General features: G+C 42.8%; 1 protein-coding gene across 1 annotated transcript in view; it reads left to right on the top strand.

Moving 5' to 3' along the window:
• Positions 1 to 3,945: 3,945 nt before the first annotated feature.
• Positions 3,946 to 20,574, top strand: part of SYNE2 (spectrin repeat containing nuclear envelope protein 2) — a 307,542-nt gene continuing 290,913 nt past the window's right edge. The window contains exon 1 of the mRNA XM_054715998.1: positions 3,946 to 4,148. The gene's annotated coding sequence lies outside the window, so the exon portion shown is untranslated. The remainder of the gene's footprint in view (positions 4,149 to 20,574) is intronic.

Raw genomic sequence — 20,574 nt, 5'->3', positions numbered from 1 at the left:
TTATGTGTTCAGAGATCATAATAATCTGGCTACTCAGTGTGTGTGTGTGTGTGTGTGTGTGTGTGTGTCTGTGTATATATATATATATATATATATATATTCCGTCCCTTTAGAGAGGAGATAAAAAATACCTCAGGACTGAGGACCCAATCTCTCTCTCTCTCTCTCTCTCTCTCTCTCTCTCTCTCTCTCTCTCTCTCCCCACCACCACTAGTTTTATGCCATTAGGTATTTTACCCTAAGACCTCAATCTTCTCCTGTGTAAAATGAGGTGAGTTACAGAATTTTTAAGACTCCAGTACTTTAATTCACCATTTCAATAAAAGTGCTTTTGAAAATGATTGCAATAATGACTGTCATCTGTTGAGTCCTTATTGTCCACCAAGCTCCATGCTTACCACTTTACATTGAATCATGACTTTTAACTTTTCTTCAAACTCTAGAATGTGGGACTCTGATTCAATTGGCAGGAACTTGTTCTGTTGGTTCAGAATTTTGGGAGACAATCTACTGCATAAATTGGCAGTGCCCAAATTGCATGTTGTTGGACACAACTTTCTACTTGAATCAGGACAATGGTCAGAAAGACCACATTGGTCAAGGGAGCAATTAGCCATTTATTTGTGTTCGTTTTCAGGTTTGGCAGGAAACAAGACCAGAAAGAGATAAGGAGCTCAGGCCTTTGCAGGGTGTGATTGGACTGTTGGACAAAGGAACAGAGCTGCTGTTTTCCTGGCCAGCTATTTTCATCCCTGGCTTATACAAGTGCTCCTAATGTGGTAAAAAAATATTGTAGCGAAAGTTTGTTCCTTGAGGGACTCAGAGTTAGCATCCTAACAAGGAGTGTTTAGCTTTAAGCCACTCTCCTTCTGTCTTTAGCAATAACATTGCTAATGAAATAGAGACAAGTAGTAAGGTTGGTCTCACCCTTTTTCAAATTAATATTATATCTGCCTCTTTGGGTAAAGATACTTTGTGTTGTTCTTACCTTCACTTATTCATCAGCCAATCATTTATTATTATTGTCTCCTACCATCAGGGTTGATAAGAACTTGATAGTAGTATTAATACCACCCTTGTGTGCCCATGGCAGAGACTCAATTATTATTATTTTTATTCATTATCAAATTTTTATTGATAGAATAATAGCTTGATATCAGTATGGATTCATAATTTTCTCTTTAATTAAATGGCTTACTTAAAATCTATTACTTTAATTAATTAATTTGATGTTCAAATTTTCCTAGATTTTGCCAGTTGGAAACTCTTCCAATTGGCTTCAGTGTATTTATTTATTAAATTTTTAAAAAATAATTCTTTATTATTGAAAGTATTACACATGTCTCTTCCCCCCCCCCCCATTAACCCCCTCCAGCCTGCAGCCTCCCCACCCCTCCCCAGGCCTTCAGCATCCTATTGTCTGTGTCCATGGGTTATGCATATATGCATACAAGGAGACTCAATTATAAATCATCTTGTATTCTTTCTTGCCAAACCTTGATGCAACCCCACAACCCTTCTCAACATGGCATCCAAGCACAAGAGTAGAATTTGCTCCCAGGATGAAATCCATTGCCTGTCTTATGTAGGCTCTCCGGAGACAAAGACAAGGAACTCACCTTCCAGTGCGGGATGCAGAAATGGAACAAACAACTCCAGAGAAATCCGTGCTGTGACAGAGGAGTTGCTGCCTAACTTGAAGAGTGATGAATTTAGTTCCTTTCATGGCATGAGGGTGTCCAACGCGCCTGAGTGCCTCAGATCACATTTTTTGTCCTACCCGGTACAACGTGGCAGCATGTATTCATGCTTCGGTAGTCGTCACACAGGCCACAGCATGCTTGTGTACCAAGTCCCAGATGTGCTTTCCGTTGTATCAGTTTGCAAAATTTGTGTTTACCACAACTGGATCTGGCAAAGTCTCTCAGGTAGGCTATCGACCTTCTGCTGTAAACACAGAGGCCTGGTGTAAATAATAGCCAAGAGGCAGAGCATGGCGTCATACTATGTTGTTGTACCATGTCTGTGTTTTGGTGCATGGGAGAATGTGGGCACGGCTGGGTTCCTGGGAACCCTTACCCTGCCAGCCAGGTGTGTACGCACACGAGCCATCCATTCACATGCTCAGTGTTGTGTTTCAAAAGATCCAGGTGTGTCTTTGTTTGGCTTAGCATTACATTTTATTTTCATTTCAAAGTGCGGAAGATCTGTTTCAGTACTACAGCCATTAGTCTACTTTACTGATTTAAAAGTAGATGTTAAGTTAATATTCAAACTAGTGTGCCTAGGAGACCCCGCATGGGGACATCTAAAAATATTTTGAGACAGTTTATTCTGGATTCTCTTAAGCGCACTAGATACAAAATGGAGCAATAGTCCTTTCACTTGGAGGATTTGTAATATAGATACCTAGAAGGGAACAATAATTAAGAAATTATGAACATTTTCTCCAGTGTTGCCATGATGATTTTGCAATATTTACTGTAAAGAAAGCAACTGATGTAAAATGAAAATGAACAGAATGAATAGAACAGGGAAGGAAAATAGCAGACAATGCTTTGTAGACAGCTCCAACTGGAGCCCAATTTCACCTCACAACTGGATCTTTTATTTGCATGTATTACATCAGGCAAAGAGGACTTTTCTATGAAAAGACATCCCAGGACCAGAAGGATCTTCTTGCTTTATTTCTTTGCTGTGACCCAGGCCATTAATAATAAATAATGCAGATGTAGGTAGGTCAAGAAGAGAAGTGATATTATCAGAGCGATTATCTTAGAATACAAAGGATGACATGACTGGTAGTGTGCTGTTCTGATAAAAATTGAGCTATTGATCAATAAAATGTGCATTTAAAGTAATTTACCTGAATCATCCTCTGTGTTTTCCCACAGAGGTACACGTTTTTGAAATAATTGCCCTAAATTGTGGGTACAATGTACAAGTATTTTTCCCCCATTAATGTGTATTAACTGAGTTCATTATCAAAGCTCTTGTCTCCTAACCATTTAGTTTGAGTCCTAAGCACCAAATTTAATTAGGTCATTCAAGCAAGATTCTGTACCCATACAACATATCTGAATTTGGACTTGGAAGAATGTGATTGTGATACAAACTCAAGTGAGAAATACTTCGAAGTCACTGCTTCTTTATGTAATAGTAGTGAGTTGATACCATACCTTTCATTTAGGACCTCTCCGGCCTTAGTAATACTGTGATTGCACAGCAGGCGAGTGGGGGGTCAATGATGCCATCCTGAGTCCAAAGGCATTGAGTAATTGGCTGGAAAATCAAACTGGTACCTGCAGGACATATTCCCAAGGATTCCGTTTCCACTGAATTCGAGACCTGGAATTTGTGTATCGTTTCCTAAGATTGAGGCTCTTCTTACTCCCCAGCGTCCAGTGGGAGGCAGCGACCCAATAATCTACATTGTTAACAAGCGCCGCCCCTTCCCTGCAGGTGACCCTGAAGTCTGGACCACGCTATCAGAAGGACTGATCCAGATCTTTAAAACCATCTAATCCAAACTCCTCATCTCACAAAGGCTCCTCCAAGGTAAATGACTTGATTAAGGTCTGGAAGCTAATTTGAAGAACTGCTCTTACCGCCCCCTCCGTCCTCCACCCTCCACCCTCCACCCAAGACACAGACATCCAGGAATGTTAGAAAAGTTTCTCGTTGCAGCTCACCAGAAAAGCTTATTACGGTGCGTTTGTGGCATTCCACCCATCTCCCCACCCCGCCCGAGCCTCCCCCGGCCGTAAACCTGCATTCTGCGTTAGCTTCCCACTGAGACCATTCTGTGATGTTCCAACCCAGGGAAAGAAAGTTGCCAGCCCCGGCTGCCGCGGGGCGTGCGGGGGGAGGCGGGCTGCCCCGCCCCCGGCGCTCGCGGGCGGGCTCGACACTGGCCGCCGAGCGGCGAGCGCGGGACTCGGCGGCCCCGGGCGGGCGGGGAAGGCGCGGGGCGTGGTTTGCAGCTTTCCGAGCGCCGAGGAGTGGAGCGCGCTCTGCTGTGCCCCGAGCCCGCGGCCGAACCGAAAAAGCGAGCAGGAGACCGAGCCGAAGGGGCGATCGAGGGAGCCAGGCCAGCGGGGCGCCAACCTGGGCCGGCCCCAGCCCGCGCCCTCGCCGGGCAGCAGCGGGTGAGCGCGGCCGCGGGGGCCCCAGCACCCCGTTGCGCCCGGGAGTGAGCGGGCTGCGGTGGGGAGGGAGGAACCGCCGGAGGGAGGGGAAGGGGCGGGGGCGAGGGGAGGAAGGTCCCCGAGCCGGGGGCGAGGGCGGGGGCGGCGAGGGACGGCCACCGGCCGGATGCCGGGGTCCGAGCCCGGCCGCGGGAAACTTTGCCCGGGTGGGGAGAGCGGGGTGCGTGGAGGGCGCCGCAAACTTGTCAGCGGGCGGGGCGCCCCGGGATCGGAGCGAGCGCCGGCGGGTGGCGTTGGTCTCCCAGGCTTCTTTGTGTCACCTCCCGGCCCCGGCCCGCCGGTCCGCGGGGCTGGGAAGGGGGCTGCGCGGGGGGCTGCGCTGGGAGCGCGCCCCCGGCTCTCCCCGTCGCTCCTGTCGGGCCCAGGCCCCAGCGCTCGGGGTCCGCTGATTGTTTTCGTCCCCCGCGTCACGCCTGGGCGGGAAAGATTTTGAACGCCGCGTGAGAGAGAGAGAGAGAGCCGAGAGCCGCGGCGCAGATTGTGCCAAATCGTGGGCGGCGTGAGGCGCGCCCCTGGGACCCGAGGAGCGGCGGGCGGGGGCGCCCCCGGCTGGAGAGGGCGCGGGGACCCGCGGGCCCGGGCGCTCGAGGAACCGCGGCGGGCCCGGCAGCCGAGCGCTCGGGCGGCTGGGATGGCTCGGATTATAATTCCGTTTTGATGGCTCGGGGTCTTTGTTGTCTGAAATTGCCTGGAGGGTCTGACGGTAGCACCTTCCCCTCCTTGGGTTATTTTTCTTCTGTTGGGAAAAAAAAAAAAAAAAAAAAAAAGCGGGCGGTGGCGAACTTGTGGGGAATCGGTACTGCCCGAATCCGCATCTGCCCCCTTATTTGATGGAGGTTGAGGAGTCCAGGGTAACATTTGCCTTTGTGCACGCCTGTTATTTCCGAAAGTTGTTATTTGCCCCTCCCCTAGTGGCCGGGAGCGTCTGAGCGAGCTGCCAGCAGGCACGGCTGTGCACAAGCACCAGCAAGTCCCAGCCAAACCGAGCAGGTTCTTTCTGGCCGCTCAAAACTTTGGCGTCAATCTTTTCTTTTTAAAAGTTTGTTTGATTTCAGGCAACTCTCATATGTCTTTCTAAGAGTTTCCTTCGCCCCGGAGTCCCCCTTGCCAGATAGGAAGTGGTTGCGCTAGGAAAGGCTGGACCGCGTTTAGGGGTGGGGATTCCCATTGGTTACCTCTGGGGTCGCTGCCATTGAGTCAGTGTAAACATCAGGGGAGAGAGTTCACGTTTATGAGATGGAACATTCGATGTGTTTTTTTAAACTCGAATGCGTAATTCCTTGAGTTTTCTTTCTGGACATCTCTGCTGAGACTCCCAAGGGCCTTATTCCCACCCGCCCACCCACCCACACCTAGGGTGAAGGGAACAGGTGTAACTAATCTTAAGTGTTTTTTTTCATAGTGAAGACTGGACAAGCCAAAATAAGTAAAAAAAAAAAAAAAAAAAGGAAATCCTTCGTTCTTTATCCACATGTTTGAATTAAGGATCCTTATTGGGATTCAACAAAAGTCAAAATCAAACCACTTTGAGTCAACTTGGTCTTGTACATTAAGGTAGTTTTATTAAAAAATCAGGTGGATGAGTTTACCCAGTTGAACATTTTACAAGCATGTCGCTGCATTAGTATTAATTGTGTTTGCAGGATATTGCGTCTGCTGAGAGAACTGAGTCACAAGGGTGTTATTATTTTCAGTAGCATGGGGTGAAAGTTTAATGCAAAGCTCAGAAGTGGAGCCCGTTGTGTCTTAATAAGTAAGGGACAGGGTGAAAGCAATTGATTCATTTGTCATTACTCATGTTTTAAAGACAGATTTTCAATAACTTCACAACATTATTTGTTCGTTTACTCAAACAAGCTTTTACCATATGCCTTCCACTGTGCTGGACTCTGGGGTGCCAAATAATAATACCGTTTATGGAATGCTTATTTTGTACCAGTACACATGTTACATTCATCTAATAAGTATTTATTGAGTGCCTGCAATGTGCTAGCTGCTGGAGTTATCATGCACAGGAGGGCTGTGGTTTCTGTGCTTATCTAGTGGGGAGTCGGGCAGGACATAAAAAGCATTACCACGCTAATCACAGGTTTTAGAATGTAAATCACATCTCAATGGCTTCCCGTCTCCTTCTGAGTGAAAGTGGCCCCAGCGTTTACCCCATCTGGTCCTCCTCAGTCCCCCATCCTGACACCTTCTTAATCTTATCTGCTGCTCTTCTTACTCATACTTTCACAGCCAAACAAGCTTCTTTGCTCTTTGGGGACCTTTGGACTGGCGGTTTGCTCTGCCTGCAATACCCCCTGTCTAGTCCCCATATCTGTATAGTTCTCTCTGACCTCCTTCACTTCTTTACTCAAATTTTATTCTCAGTGAGGCTTCACTAAACCCAGGATTTAAAATCACCCCTCCCCCCACACTTTTGCAACTCCCATTCCCCATTTCACAAGTTCTTTTTTTTTCTCCTCCAGAGCATTTGTGACCATCTAATGCACTCCCTATTTTACTCCTTTGTTTGTGGCCTGTCTTCCCCCACTAGATTGCCTACTCCAGCTATGTGGTTGTATCACGGTTGTATCCTCAGAATCTGGAACAGGGCCTGGCGTACAGTAGGCCCTTAAGAACTACTGGTTGAATGAATTTTGTTTGGTGGAAAGAAGGGGGCAACAGGATGCTGAGACAGAGTAACCAGAGGTCCCTAAGTTAGTAGTAAGAAGGCTACTCTGTGGAGGTGTGTGGATTTATCGGAACTGAGGAATGGTCCTCGTGGCTGAGTATGACAGCTGGAAGGAGAGGACGCGATGAAGGCAGAGGGGTAATCAGGTGAAAGATGCAGCGCCTCGTAGGCCAAGGTTTGGATGAAGTCACTTTGAGTCCTCATATATACCCTATGAGTGCTGTGTTGTAGTTTACAAAACTGGACATCCAGGAGATTAAGTAACTTTCTGAGGTTACACAGTAGGTGGATAGCACAGCTTAAGATAGGGAGCCAGGCTCTCAGACTCCAAAGCACTTACATTTGGCCACATTATGTAACATCAGAAGACATAGTCCCTATTCTGATGGAGCTGTTCATCTAGTATTCTAGCAGGAAGCTAAGCCATTGCAGTACACCTGTGGCATGCTAGAAAAATGTATTCTGGGGGTGGGGGGTGGCTATGGTATGAGGGAAGTATCTGATTCCACCTGGGAATGGGACAGGCCAAATTGGAAAAACAAAATAATAATAATAATTGTTACTATGAGATATTTCAGATTGGCTGCATTTTAATTAAGAAGTCATGTTAATGTTAAATGCCTAGTCTTCAAGGCCTCACTGTGTTCATTTTTTCCCCCCTTGCTTGATTTCATATCTATGTCATATGCCTCTTTTCCTCCTTTTACCAAATAAAGGATTGTGTCTGGAATGGCATAAAATCATGAATGCTTAAAGCCTGTAATCCTTCATAAATTGCAGGTTATATTCTTCTCACCCCACCCCCCAATGATGAAAAAGATCATCTATTCTCTGACAGATAACTTAAATATCCGCATGTATTAGGTAGCGTAGGCTAACTGCTGTGTAACAAACAGTCCTAAAGTTGGCTATATGAGAGTGTATGTTTCACCCACCGGATAGTCCATCACTGGTGTTTCTGGTAGGATTGCTCTCCCGGGCAGCTCCAAGCAGTGACTCAGGGACCATGTTCCTTCCAGGCTGTGGCCCCTCCACAAGGATTTTTTTTCCTGAGTGTAAATGTTAATTCTGGGGGCTGGGAAGTCCAAGATCGAGATGCTGGCAGGCTTGGTTCTGGGGGACTGTCTTCTTGGCTTGCAGATGGCCACCTTCTCTATGTGTCCTCACAAGGCAGGAAAAATCCTGCAATAGGATTTCCTGCTGCACTCTACCCCGTCTCCCCTCCGCCCTTGTCGCCCGCCCTGCCTTCTCCTCCAGCCCGCCTGCTTTTCCGTTCGCCCCCGGCCCCGCCTCCGCTCCACCCTTGTCACCCGCCCCGCCTTCTCCGCCAGCCCGCCTGCTTTCCCGTTTGCCCCGGCCCCGCCTCCCCTCCGCCCTTGTCGCCCGCCCCGCCTTCTCCACCAGCCCGCCTGCTTTCCCCTTCGCCTCGGCCCTGACTTCACTCCTCCCTTCTCCTCCCCCGCCCCTCGTGGCTTGCTTGCTTCTTGGAAGCTTTACTCCCTTCTGCAGCTCTTGGCTTCTTTCAACGCTGTCTTGATATGCAAATTAGCCATCATCTTTGTTGGGGTAATTTGCATACTCGTCCTGATTGGCAGGTGGGTGTGGCTTAGGTGTAGCGAAGGTGCGGTCAATTGCATATTTGTCTATTATTAGATTAGATTGTCTACACTTTGCAGTTTTGTGTGGTCATTTTAATAACAGCTCTGTTGAGTATAATTGACTTATAGTAGTCTGCACACATTTACGGTGTAAAATTGTTCATTTTTTTTTAACATATGTAGACCTGTAAGCCATTTCTTCCTCCGGCCCCTCCCTCCACCCTTCTCCCCCTTCTCCAGATAACTAGAGACGGCGCTCTGACCCTATGGATTAGTTTGCATTTTAAGGATTTTATGTAAATTGTTCTCTTTTTTGTCTGGCTTCTTGCAATGAGTGCTTGTTTACCATCCATATATCTTCTTTGTTGAAGTTCCTGTTTACATTTTTTGGCCCATATTTTAAAAATAGAGTTGGTTGCTTTCTCTTTATTGAGTTTAGAGATTTTATATTTTCTGAATACAAGTCCTTTACCAGATACATAATTTGCAAATATTTACTTTCAATCTATTGCTTGTCTTAACATTGCTCATCTTACATTCTTTTAACAGCATCTTTGATGGCCAGAAGTTTTAAATTTTAATTAAGTTCAGTTTATCAATTTAATCTTCTATGGATTGTACTTTTGACGTTGTACCAAAGAAATCTTTGCCTAACTCAAGGTCATAAAGAGTTCCCCCCACTATTTTCTATTTAATTGATTTTCACTCTGATCCTTATTATTATTTTTTTCTTCTACTTAGTTTATGTTTAATTTTCTCTTTTTCTAGTTTCTTTACGTCATTGATTTGTGACCTTTTTTCTTTTCTGATGTAGGTGTTTAGTTCTGTAAATTTCTTCCTAAGTACTGCTTTATTGACATCTCACAAAGTACTGCTTTATTGACATCTTACAAATTTCGATCTGATGTGATTTCATTTCTATTCATTTCAAAATACTTAAAAAAATTCTTTTGATTTATTCTTTGACCCCGAGCCACCCAAGGAGTATATCACGTAGTTTCCAAATATCTGTGGATTTTCCAGAGATCTTCCACTTACTGATTTCTAATAGAATTCCATTCTTGTCAAAGATCATTCTTTCTATGGCTTGAATCTTTTTACATTTGTTGAGAAATATCTTGTGGCCCAAAATATAGTTTATTTTGGTAAATGTTTCATGTGCACCTGAAAAGAACGTGCATCCTAGTTACACCATGTCAGAGGAACACGGCTTATCACTCTTCATGTCAGCCTTGACCACCTGGCTGCAGCAGTGTTTGTCGGGTTCCTGCACCGTAAAGTTCCTCTTCTCTCCCTTCTGGACTGTACGTTTTGGGAAAGAAGTCACTATGCAGCTCACACTTAAGGAGTGGAGAATTATGCTCCATCCCCTTGAAGGGTATTGCTTTTTCATCCAAGGTGACAGTCTCTGCCTTTTAATTTGTATGTTTAGACCATTTATAATGATTATTTTATTTTTAAAATTTTTTAAAATTGATTTGTTTAGAGAGAGGAAGGAGAGGGAAAGAGAGAGAGAAACATCCATGAGAGAGAATCATGGATAGGCTGCCTCCTGAGCCCCCTCCTGGGGAGCAAGCCTGCATCCAGGGCATGTGCCCTGATCAGGAATCGAACCCGGGCCCCTTAAGTCCACGTGTCAGTGCTCAACCACTGAGCCACGTCGGCTGGGCTATAATGATTATTTATATAGTCAGGTATAAATCTTGCTATTTGTATTCTGTTTTTCTCACTGTTCTCAGTTTCTTTTGTTCATTTTTTTCTTCCTTTGTTTGGATTTATGGGATAATTTTGATCATTCTGTTTTATCTCTTTTTGGCTAATTAGGTATTGTTTATTTTGTTACTTAGTGGTTGCATTAGGGTTTTTAGCATACATCACAGTTAACCTTCAAGTGTATTATTTCATGTACAGTATGAAAACCTTGTAATAGTCTATTTTCATTTCTCTTCCTTTGACTTTTGTGCTATTGTTATACATTTTGTTTTTTGTCTGTTATAAACCCCACACTACATTACTATTTTTGTTTGAGCAATCATTTTTTAAGGGGATCTAAGTAATATAATAGAGCCATATGTTTTTACCCATGCAGTTATACAGGTTGTAATTTTATTTTACTGTTGTTAAATAAAAATAACAAATAATCACATACTGAGGTAATTGGATTCATATGTTACAAGTTAGAATATATTTTAAAGAAGAGTGAAATTCAGAAATCAGAGCCTCGTTCACTTTCTTAAATGAAATTCACGCCGTTGTCATTGAGGAGCTCATTGCTGTGATAGGATGATGCCTCAGGGTCCCGTGGGGCATCGCAGCCCTCAGAGCACCTGGGCTTGGGGAGCCCCAGTCAGGCACTGCTGCTTCCTGTCTTCCCTCTGAGCAGCGTTGGGAGGGGGAGGGGGAGGGGGAGAAGGAATGGTCTGCCCCTGCTGACAATTTCCAGGCCCTGAGAAACATTGAAAGATGAGTTTGAAAGCATTTCTTTCTTTTGATAGTGTCTGAGATGAAAAATCACTCAGTGATGGCTCCTCGGGTCCAAGTAACACATTTGACAAAAGTGAGCCACAAGCTTCTGCTCGTTCCTGTTCATTGATTGAAAACTGTGGTCTGAGATGCAGCTCTTGTCTCTCTGGAATTTGCCTTCTCCTTGTTATTCTGGTTCCTGCTGACTCTTAATCTTCCTTTAGGTACTGCCAGGGCTTGCAGTTGGTCATCAGTGAGTAGCTACTCTCCATCTGGGTGTGTCAATGTACCTCTCTTCTGAATGTTAATACAGAACATTGACCAATATTCAACTGTTAACGAGTAGAAAAACTGAGTGCATTCAACAAGTTAATTTATTTTATAGATGTTTATTGAATCTGGGCGCTCGCACATTGAAAATGTATGTCCCTTGCCTTTAGAAAGCCAGCTTGTCTAGTAAGAGAAAGCCCACAAGCAGAGGAACGCGCACTCCAATGTGGTAATTTGTGATCACTACAATGGAGACACGAACAGGGCGGTGGGAGAAAGCTTAGAGCAGGGGTTCTCAAAAAGGGCCCGCCTAGGACCAGCAGCATCAAACCTACTGAATCGGAGCCTTGAGGGTGGGGCCCAGCAACCTGTGTTTAACAAGCTTTCCAAGTGATTCTGATGCACACTCAAGGCTGTGAAACTGCCAGCACAGAGGATTAGATCACCCCCAGCTCCTAAATTCTATGAGTATGGGTAAGAAATGTGCTCCATTGTACTGTTGAACAAATTCAAAAAGCGTCTGGAGGCTTTGGCGAGAAATAGATGATAACGATTTATTCAAGGGTCTTAGGGTTTGCAAACCCTAGGAAGACAACTAGGCAAAACCCCAAATGTATTCTCAAGAAGAAAGAAAAGCTAAGAGTTCTTACAGTAAGAAAGACATCTGTGAGAAGAATTAGTTCTGTATTCTTAGCCTCCGGATTGGTCCAGGATGGTAACTCAGATCATCACAGGTATGGAGAGTGATGTCAGATGGTCTGGATACCTGGACATTCTTTCCTTAGTCTTTCAGCGGGGTAGTCAGAGGGTTATCTGGAGGTTTGGTATATATCCAGGTATTGATGCAGGACTGGAGAGTTCAAAAGTTCAAGTTCCCAGGCTAGTTAAAGCAAGAATAGAATCCTTTCCTCACACCTCCACCTACTTGATTTTAATAACTTAGCAACTTGACTATAGTGACTCCATTTACTCTATCCCTCCGTGCTTTAAGAGCAGTGTTGGCACTAATGAAGTGTCATGTAAAACATGAATTGCTATGTGGGTAAAATAGACATGGGTAAAGTTACACCTGACACTGGAGAAATAGTAAGTTCGATTTAAAAATTTTTTATTATGAAAAATGTTAATATATTCAAAAGCAGATATAATAGTGAAATGAACTTCTATGTAAATATTACCTAGTATTAATAATGATCAAATCCTGCTGATTTGGTTTTACCTATACCCTCACCTATCCCTGCATGCTGGGTTATTATTTTTTAAATTAAAAATATTTTTATTGATTTCAGAGAGGAAGGGAGAGGCAGAGAGAGATAGAAACATCAGTGATGGGAGAGAATCATTGATTGGCTGCTTCCTGCAGACCCCCCACTGGGGATCGAGCCTGCAACCTGGGCATGTACTCTTGACTGGAATCAAACCCAGGACCCTTCATTCTGCAGGCCAATGCTCTATCCACTTAGCCAAACCAGCTAGGGCTGTATGCTGGATTATTTTGAAGCAAATTCCATACATCGTATAATTTCATTAATCAATAATTAGATTTTAAATTATTTGAGCTGTTAAGGTGCTAAAGATGAATTTGAAACTGAATCACATAGCTTTTTTTATTGCTCATAACAAATTATAAAGCTTACCTGGAGTTTATTTACACAAAAGATGAGTGAAACAAAACAGTAAAATTCATTAAAAATAAATATACTGGTTATAACCGTGAAAACATTTTATCAAAACATTTTATGTACCATCATCATGATAGCAATATACACATTATACTTATAGATAATATTCTAGGCTAGAAAGAAAGAATATACACCCATACACTGCCAAAATTGGAATACTGTGCCGGAAGGAGAAACTTAAATTAGAAAGGCAAGTTTTTGGGAAGGGAGATGTTATAAGAAGTTTTTGCAGTTTTCTGGGCAAATTTTAATGCATTAAAAATTTACATTATAATAATACATTATAAATTCTCATTCATTTCAGCAGTTATGTTGCCTCATTTGGAAAGAAAAAGGTATTTAACATGTAGGGAGGAACAATACATCTTTAAAAAAAAATCTCAGCATTCTGCACAGTCTTTTCATCAAGATTAGAGATGACCTCTTTAGTTAGAACTCAGGCTATCAGAGAGTTCATCATCTTTGGAGAAAGGGGGCAGAACTAATTTACACAGACAGGTTTTCTCCCACTGTCTTTGGAGTACAAGTTATGATATCCTGAGAAAAACTGATTGTATTACGACTAAAATGTTCACTTTTGGCTGTGACTGTCTGACCCATTAATTAATGGGTCATACCATAGGTATTAGATAATTTTCATTTTAAAAATGCTAATTACTTAGAAGTAATTTTTACCTTAAGTGTAAATTGCAACAAAGGAAGTAAAGCTGAGCCCTGACTGGCTTGGCTCAATTGATTGGAGAGTTGTCCCGTATACCAAAAGGTCATAGGTTCAATTCCTGGTCAAGGCACATAGCCAGGTTTTGGGTTTGCTCACCAGTTGGGGAGCGTATGGGAGCAAACTGATTGATGTTTCTCTCTCACATTGATGTTTTCTCTCTCTCTCCCCTTCCCTCCTTCCCTCTCTCTTCCTCGATCTCTCTATAAGAAAATAAGTGTACATAAAGCTTCAAATGTTAATAAATATTTTTTAAAAGAAGTAAAGCTGAAATAAGTCAGACAGAGAAAGATAAATACCCTATAATTTCATTTATATGTGGAATCTAAAAAACAAAATAAGCAAACAAAGTAGAAAGAAACTCATAGATGAAGCTAACAAACTGATGGTTGCCAGATGGGAGGGGGAGTGGGGACTGGGTGAAAAGGTGATGGGATTAAGAAGTACAAATTGGCGGTTACTAAAGCAGGCATGGGGATGTGAAGTACAGCATAGGGACTATAGTCAGTAATACTGTAATAACTATGTATGGTGCCAAGTGGGTACTAGACTTATGGGGGAGGAGGGACCACTTCATAATTTATATAAATGTCTAACCACTATGCTGTATACCTGAAACTAATATAATATTGAATCTCAACTGTAGTTGAAAATTAAAAATAAATAAAGCTGTTCAAGACTGTTCCACATGCCTCCAAAAGAAATAATTAAACAACCCACAGCTCAAATGCATCTAAGCTGTTAGTACTATGATAGGCTATAGTCAGTGTATGATGAGATTGTTTGATAGGATAATGCATGCTAGAGCTTTTAGTTCTAAAATTGGAGCTAGCTATTCAGAATAAAAATTTTTAAAAAAAGGAACGACTATTATAAATTCTGTTTATAAAAGAGTTAAAGGTGTGTTCACCCTTGTATGTTAACAGAAAAAGATTACTAGCATTCTCTTGCTTGAATAGCCTTTGTAGTCACTCATTTGATGACACTGAGTAAGAATTTTTTCTCTGTTAATGGACTTGTGTTTAAAAGAAAGTCTGTTACCTTTGTAGTCTTTGTACCTTTTTCATTATAACAAGCTGCAACTCAGTTGGGTAATAATTACTTTTATAAATAGTGTTTAGTCCAGAACTGACTTTATATCCTTCTGAGCCCAATGAAAGGAAACTCCCAAATGCTTATAACCACAGGCTGATGATTTGATTACAAGACTGTGTTGGTGATGGTTTCTGAGACTTGGAAGGTGAACACGCTCCTGTCTGAGTCATCCTGTTGTCTCGAAGTTGGCCATGTGTTTTCTTAGCAACCGCTGCCGATTTGAGGTTTGAGCTGGGAGAGTATGTTTTAAAATGATCCCACATATTCTTTCAGGTTATATGTGCCTGTTAAACCCTGTAAGTTTACTGTTAATGTCGTGTGTCCCACAAAAAGGAAAGATTTAATTGCAAATCGTTTTTCTTCTGACCTGTTTCTCAGTGGGTTGGGGGTGGGGTAAGGAGAAACAAAAGTGAGTCTGGGAGACTGTGAACTTGCTCGTTTATGCCCCTGGCCTAGAAGCAGAACCAAATGGCCTCCATGTGCTGATGGGATAAGTATAATTTACTAGGTCTTGGTCTTGAGTAATACTCCTGTGTGTATCAGTATTAAAGGAACAAGTGAATTTTGGAAATGTCTGTGTGTTGTGGAATGGTTAAGAACATAGCTTCTTTTTTAAAAAAAATATTTTATTGATTTTTCACAGAGAGGAAGGGAGAGGGATAGAGAGTTAGAAACATCGATGAGAGAGAAACATCGATCAGCTGCTTCCTGCACGTCCCCTACTGGGGATGTGCCCGCAACCAAGGTACATGCCCTTGACGGGAATCGAACCTGGGACCCTTCAGCCCGCAGGCTGACGCTCTATCCACTGAGCCAAACCGGCCAGGGCGAGCTTCTTTTTTAAAAAAAAAAATATTTTTATTGATTTCAGGAAGGAAGGGAGAAGGAGAGAGAGAATCATTGATTGGCTGCCTCCTGCACACTCCCTACTGGGGATTGAGCCCGCAACCCAGGCATGTGCCCTGACCAGGAATCGAACCATGACCTCCTCTGGTCATGGGCCTGTTCAACCACTGACCCACTCCGGCTGGGTGCAAATAGTATTTTTATCGATGGAGAAATAGAGGCTCAGCAGGGGCCTGATATTATTTAAACATCTACCTTAATTTCAATGCACCTCTCACTTGTATCTTTCTCTTCAAGCTCTTTGGAGCCAGAGGAGAGCCAGGCTAGGAAGAATGAGTGAGCACTGAAGGCCGAGGCTGCTCTCTGGCCTTTCCCATCAGGTTCCGCCCTCAGGCTCCCCTTGCATCTTCTGTACCAGGAGGAGAGAGAGAATAACACTGGAACTGGGCGGTGTGCATTTGTTACCTGAGGAATGTCCAGGGAGTGTCACACTCAGTCTTAATTCTCAAGTTCCAAGGTTACTTTCCTTTTAAAATACTTGAAAGGTGAAGTCCTTCAAGATTTTTTTCTCTTGCTTCTGATGAAATGGAAACATTTGGGTAGGAGTGGATAAAACCTTTATAAGATGAGCCTTGTTTTAGTTGAACTGGAGAGGATGAGGGGGGCAGAATGAATGAAGCTTTTCTCCTCCATGTTACCCCTTCATTAGACGATGGGATGTGGAATCTGAGGTCAAGCTCGTGGATGCAGATAAAAATTAAGTGTGGCAAGACTTTGAGCCTTTTTTTACAAGTTTATTTTTGTTATTACACAAATCCAACAGCACACACATTTAAAAAGCAAAAGCCTTCCTCATATTATTTTCACTTTCCATTTCTGCAGGCTCTGTCTCTCCCTAGAGATCATCATTATGGAGAGTGGTATGTTTATCCCATTTGAACACTTGGAACCCTGACAAAGCAGTAATTACGCAACGTAGTTAGAATTTGTGCTTTTTCCTTTTTACCTGGACATTTCGAACATTATTGAGGTTTCATAAATACGGGTTCTTCTTTTAGACTGTGTCCCGAGTCCCCTAAACATGAAGAGGAACTTCAGTTCAGTGCTCTTGATCGCCTTTCAAATCAGTGACATACCTGGGGTTAGCATTTAGATACCTGAGCTCCTTGCCTGTTGCTGAACCAGTTCTGGTAGTTAATCTATTACACAAGTTTGCCAGTTAACTGCCCCTGCAACAGTGGGCAGGAAGCATGTTTCATTGGATGTTTTACGGAGAGTTTACGTTAACATAGGCCCATTTTAGTTTGGTCAGTATATTAACCTGTTAACCACTTCCTGTGTTGACTGATCATGTGATAATGTGTTTAGGTAAATTTCTCTATAGAGTCCTGGGCTATGTGAGTAAATTAGATGGGTCTTGCCTGTTAGGAAGTTTCTTTTAAGGACGTGGGATATGGAGCCCACATACTTCTGTTCAAGCAGTTCTTGCCAGCAACTTGCAGTTTGGTCTTGGGCACGGTACTTACCTTCTCTGTTTCCCTACGTGGGGTAGAGAGTGTCCATCTTATGGACTTGTGAGGATGAAAGAGATGGTGCATGCAAAATGCCTGGCACAAATGACGTACTAAACAAACATTAACTCTTCTTGTTACTGTTTTATCATTATTATCAAACAGAGAACCAACAGATGCGGTCACCTATGGAAGGAGAATTTACCTGTTCTTACTGCCAAGCCAACAAAGGAGATGTCACTGATATTTCACTTTTATTGCACTGTAGATTGTCAGAAGGAATGTGCAAATATTGAAATAACGCTCTCTAATCAGATACAAATCTCAGTACTGGACCGAGTCAGTCGGCTTCTTCACTAAGTAATTGGGAGGCACTTCAGCGAAAGGATTACACAGAGATTTTGTTTGTCTCAGTGGTCCTGCTTCTTGAGACCCTGCAGTGGTGCTAGTTTTGCTTCTACTCGGGGAAAATATTGTGGCATCCGGAAGGTGTTTTTTTGGGGGAGTGTTGTAATTGTTCACTGATGGGGAGAAATCGATTTAGGTGGTGTTTCTTTTTTGAGGGTTTTATGTTATGTGTTTTGGGGACTGGGATATTTCCAGGGGGAAGGCTTTGAGAGAAGCGAAAAATATTTCTTAGAAATCTCAAAACTGTAGTCTGAAATTCGATGAAAAGAAAATTGGAGAATTTTGTAACCCGAGTTTTTGGAGGTTGTAGGTCAGAAGGATTATTCGTGTTTTTGACAGTTTATCTTTACAGGAAGGTACATAACTTCTAACTATTTTAATGAACTAGAAGATATATTTAAGAAAAAGTAATCTCAGAAGTAGACAAAAATAGTTTAAAAAACAACCCCAGACAGATTTCGAATGGAGTCCCTGTACATGTTGCAACAACAGAGATAATTGAGTATACACAGAAGTGCATTCTGTTCTTTCCCTGAGATGATGTTATCTCGTGTCAGACCTTAAAATGGTGCTCATGGAAATGGCAAATCTGTATCTTTAGGGAAAACTCAGAAACAAATAATTCTGCTTGTCTCTCTTCAGGTGAGAAATGTATGCCACGTTTAGAAAGGAAATGGAAACTGCTCTGCAAGCTCTCTAGCAAGTCACAAGGGAAGCCCAGGGGAGGGGATGATTTCGCAAAGTTCTGGTTTCAGAAATCAAATCTGTGTTTCAGAGACACCGCTCTTTCCATAGCCTGACTCGGCAACCTTTGAACAGCCGAATACCTGCTCAAGAGTCGCAGGGCTGGCTGGCACCCTAGAAAAACAGCTTCCTCATTACATCACAGTTAATTTCTTTCCTTCTTCTCATCTGCTTTCCCACTTACCAGTCAGCATGCTAAGATTTAATGATTAGGTAAGATTGGGCGTGAAGTATTTAGTCAGAACTCCCTCCCCATTTATCAATACAGCTGTACACGGATGGATGGCTCTTTGGAAGTCGAGAGTTAAAGAGAAACACAAACTCAAAAAGGACAGAAAGCACTCTGATTTAGGGAGATTTGAATTTTTAAAGAATTCTCTTAGAGCAATTCCCTTAAAATTCTAGTATGAAAATAATAATCTGAAGTGGTTAGAGGAAGTGTCATTTATTTTTTATTTTACTTTAATTTATGCTTTTGTTTTAATTTTTAAAACTTAGTTTTCAAATACAATATTATATTAGCTTCAGGTGTACAACATAGCGACTAGACATTTACATACCTTATCAGGTGATCACCATGAGGGTAGCACCCATCTGACACCATACATAGTTATTGCAATATTGTTTTTTATTTTAAATCACTGCACTTTTTAAAACTAAATTTGTGCACTAGACCTCTATGGATTAAAGTCTACAATGACTTAGTGATCTAAGGCTTTTTTTTGTTTGCTTTGTGCTCTGTGCAAGTAAGTCTTGGTCAATAATTAAATAAAGTTGGATTGCAGGGAATAGAGCAGCACACCTTTTTAAAAAATATTTTTATTTTTTAATTTTTTAAATTTTTTATTTTTTTAGAGAGTGAGGAAGGGAGAGGGATTTGTTGGCTGCCTTCTGCACGCCCCTACTGGGGATCAAGCCCACAACCCAGGCACGTGCCCTGACCAGAACGGAACCGGTAACCTCTTGGTTCGTGGGTGGACGCTCAGTCACTGAGGCACACTGGCCAGGCTCGAGCAGCTCTCTTTAAGATGAGTTCTTAGGGTGCAATAAATAATGGTCATTCACAGGAGGGATAAAAAATTGAATAAGTACAGTATCATTGGTAAGATACCCGTTATAAATTCTAAGCCTGGATGTATCCCAGGCAGTTTTATGCTCTTGAATACATCGCTAATGTTCATGGTCTCAGTTTCCACACTGCAGGAGTATCGTGATTATATGAACTAACTTATAAGCACAACTACATACAAGTATGTTTTGTCTTGGGTCAGTTAAACTGCCCCCCTTTTACTGATATCCATTGATTCTCCTCTTAAACCTAGCCAGCCCACTCTCAAAGGTCCACCATCCTCACAAAGGACAGCAAAGGAGGGAGTGTGGCCGGATCACTTTAAATCGTGCCTGTGCTATCCATAGTGAGTCGGGGAGCCTGGGCCCGTGTATGCTGTATACCTTGTACAGTGACAGTAGCGATGGGTTGTTATTAGAGTCCAGAGTGCAGCACCCATCCTGTTGAATTCAGTTCAGAATTTTAGGCCTGAACGATGCCCAAATCCTCTTATTTCACAGAAGAGGAACCAGGATTCAGGGGTGGCAAGGTCCCACAGGTAACTGGCAGAACCGGGAGTAAAACTGCAATCTCCAGATTCCTGGCTCAGCGCTCTTGGTGCTGTGTGTGTGTGAGATATGTAAATTGTTGGGAGTTATCTAAGACCTGTGGGAATGTATGTCGTCATCATACAGTAAGTATTTATGTGCTTTAGCATCCTACTTAAGAAACAGAGTATTTAAAGCAAGGTGTGACCCTTTCTTCCTCCTCAGAGGTAGCTGAATTCGCTGTTTATCATTCTCAGGCATTTCTTTACAATTTTGTTGAGTATGAATTGGTTAAGGGCGATTTTCATAGTCTTTAACAACTGATGGTGCCTGGGCACTGCCACACGTAATGGATGCTGACCATGACTAATGGATCCGGCCAGGCCAAGGCGCGCTGGCGGAGTATCAGGCCCATCAGGGTCCCCAAGCAATATTTTTAAGATTGTGTATAATTCACATCATTCAGTATGCATTCTTCTGCAAGCTGCTCCCCGCCTCAACTTTATATTTGTGAGATGCGTCCATATCGATCATGTATAACACTGATTATTCATTTGCTTTGTTTAATATTCTATTGTGTGACTATGCCACAGTTGATCCATTCACTTATTTTTGGATATTTAATTTTAGTTTTTTTAAAATACATATTTTTATTGATTTCAGAGAGGAAGGGAGAGGGAGAGAGATAGACACATCAATGATGAGAGAGAATCATTGATTGGCTGCCTCCTGCACGCCCCCTACTGGGCATGGAGCCC

The sequence above is a fragment of the Eptesicus fuscus genome, chromosome 5 (genome assembly GCF_027574615.1).
Source record: "Eptesicus fuscus isolate TK198812 chromosome 5, DD_ASM_mEF_20220401, whole genome shotgun sequence".
NCBI classification, from domain to species: domain Eukaryota; kingdom Metazoa; phylum Chordata; class Mammalia; order Chiroptera; family Vespertilionidae; genus Eptesicus; species Eptesicus fuscus.
Note: the sequence above shows the minus strand (reverse complement) of the source record. Positions and strands in the feature narration are given on the sequence as shown.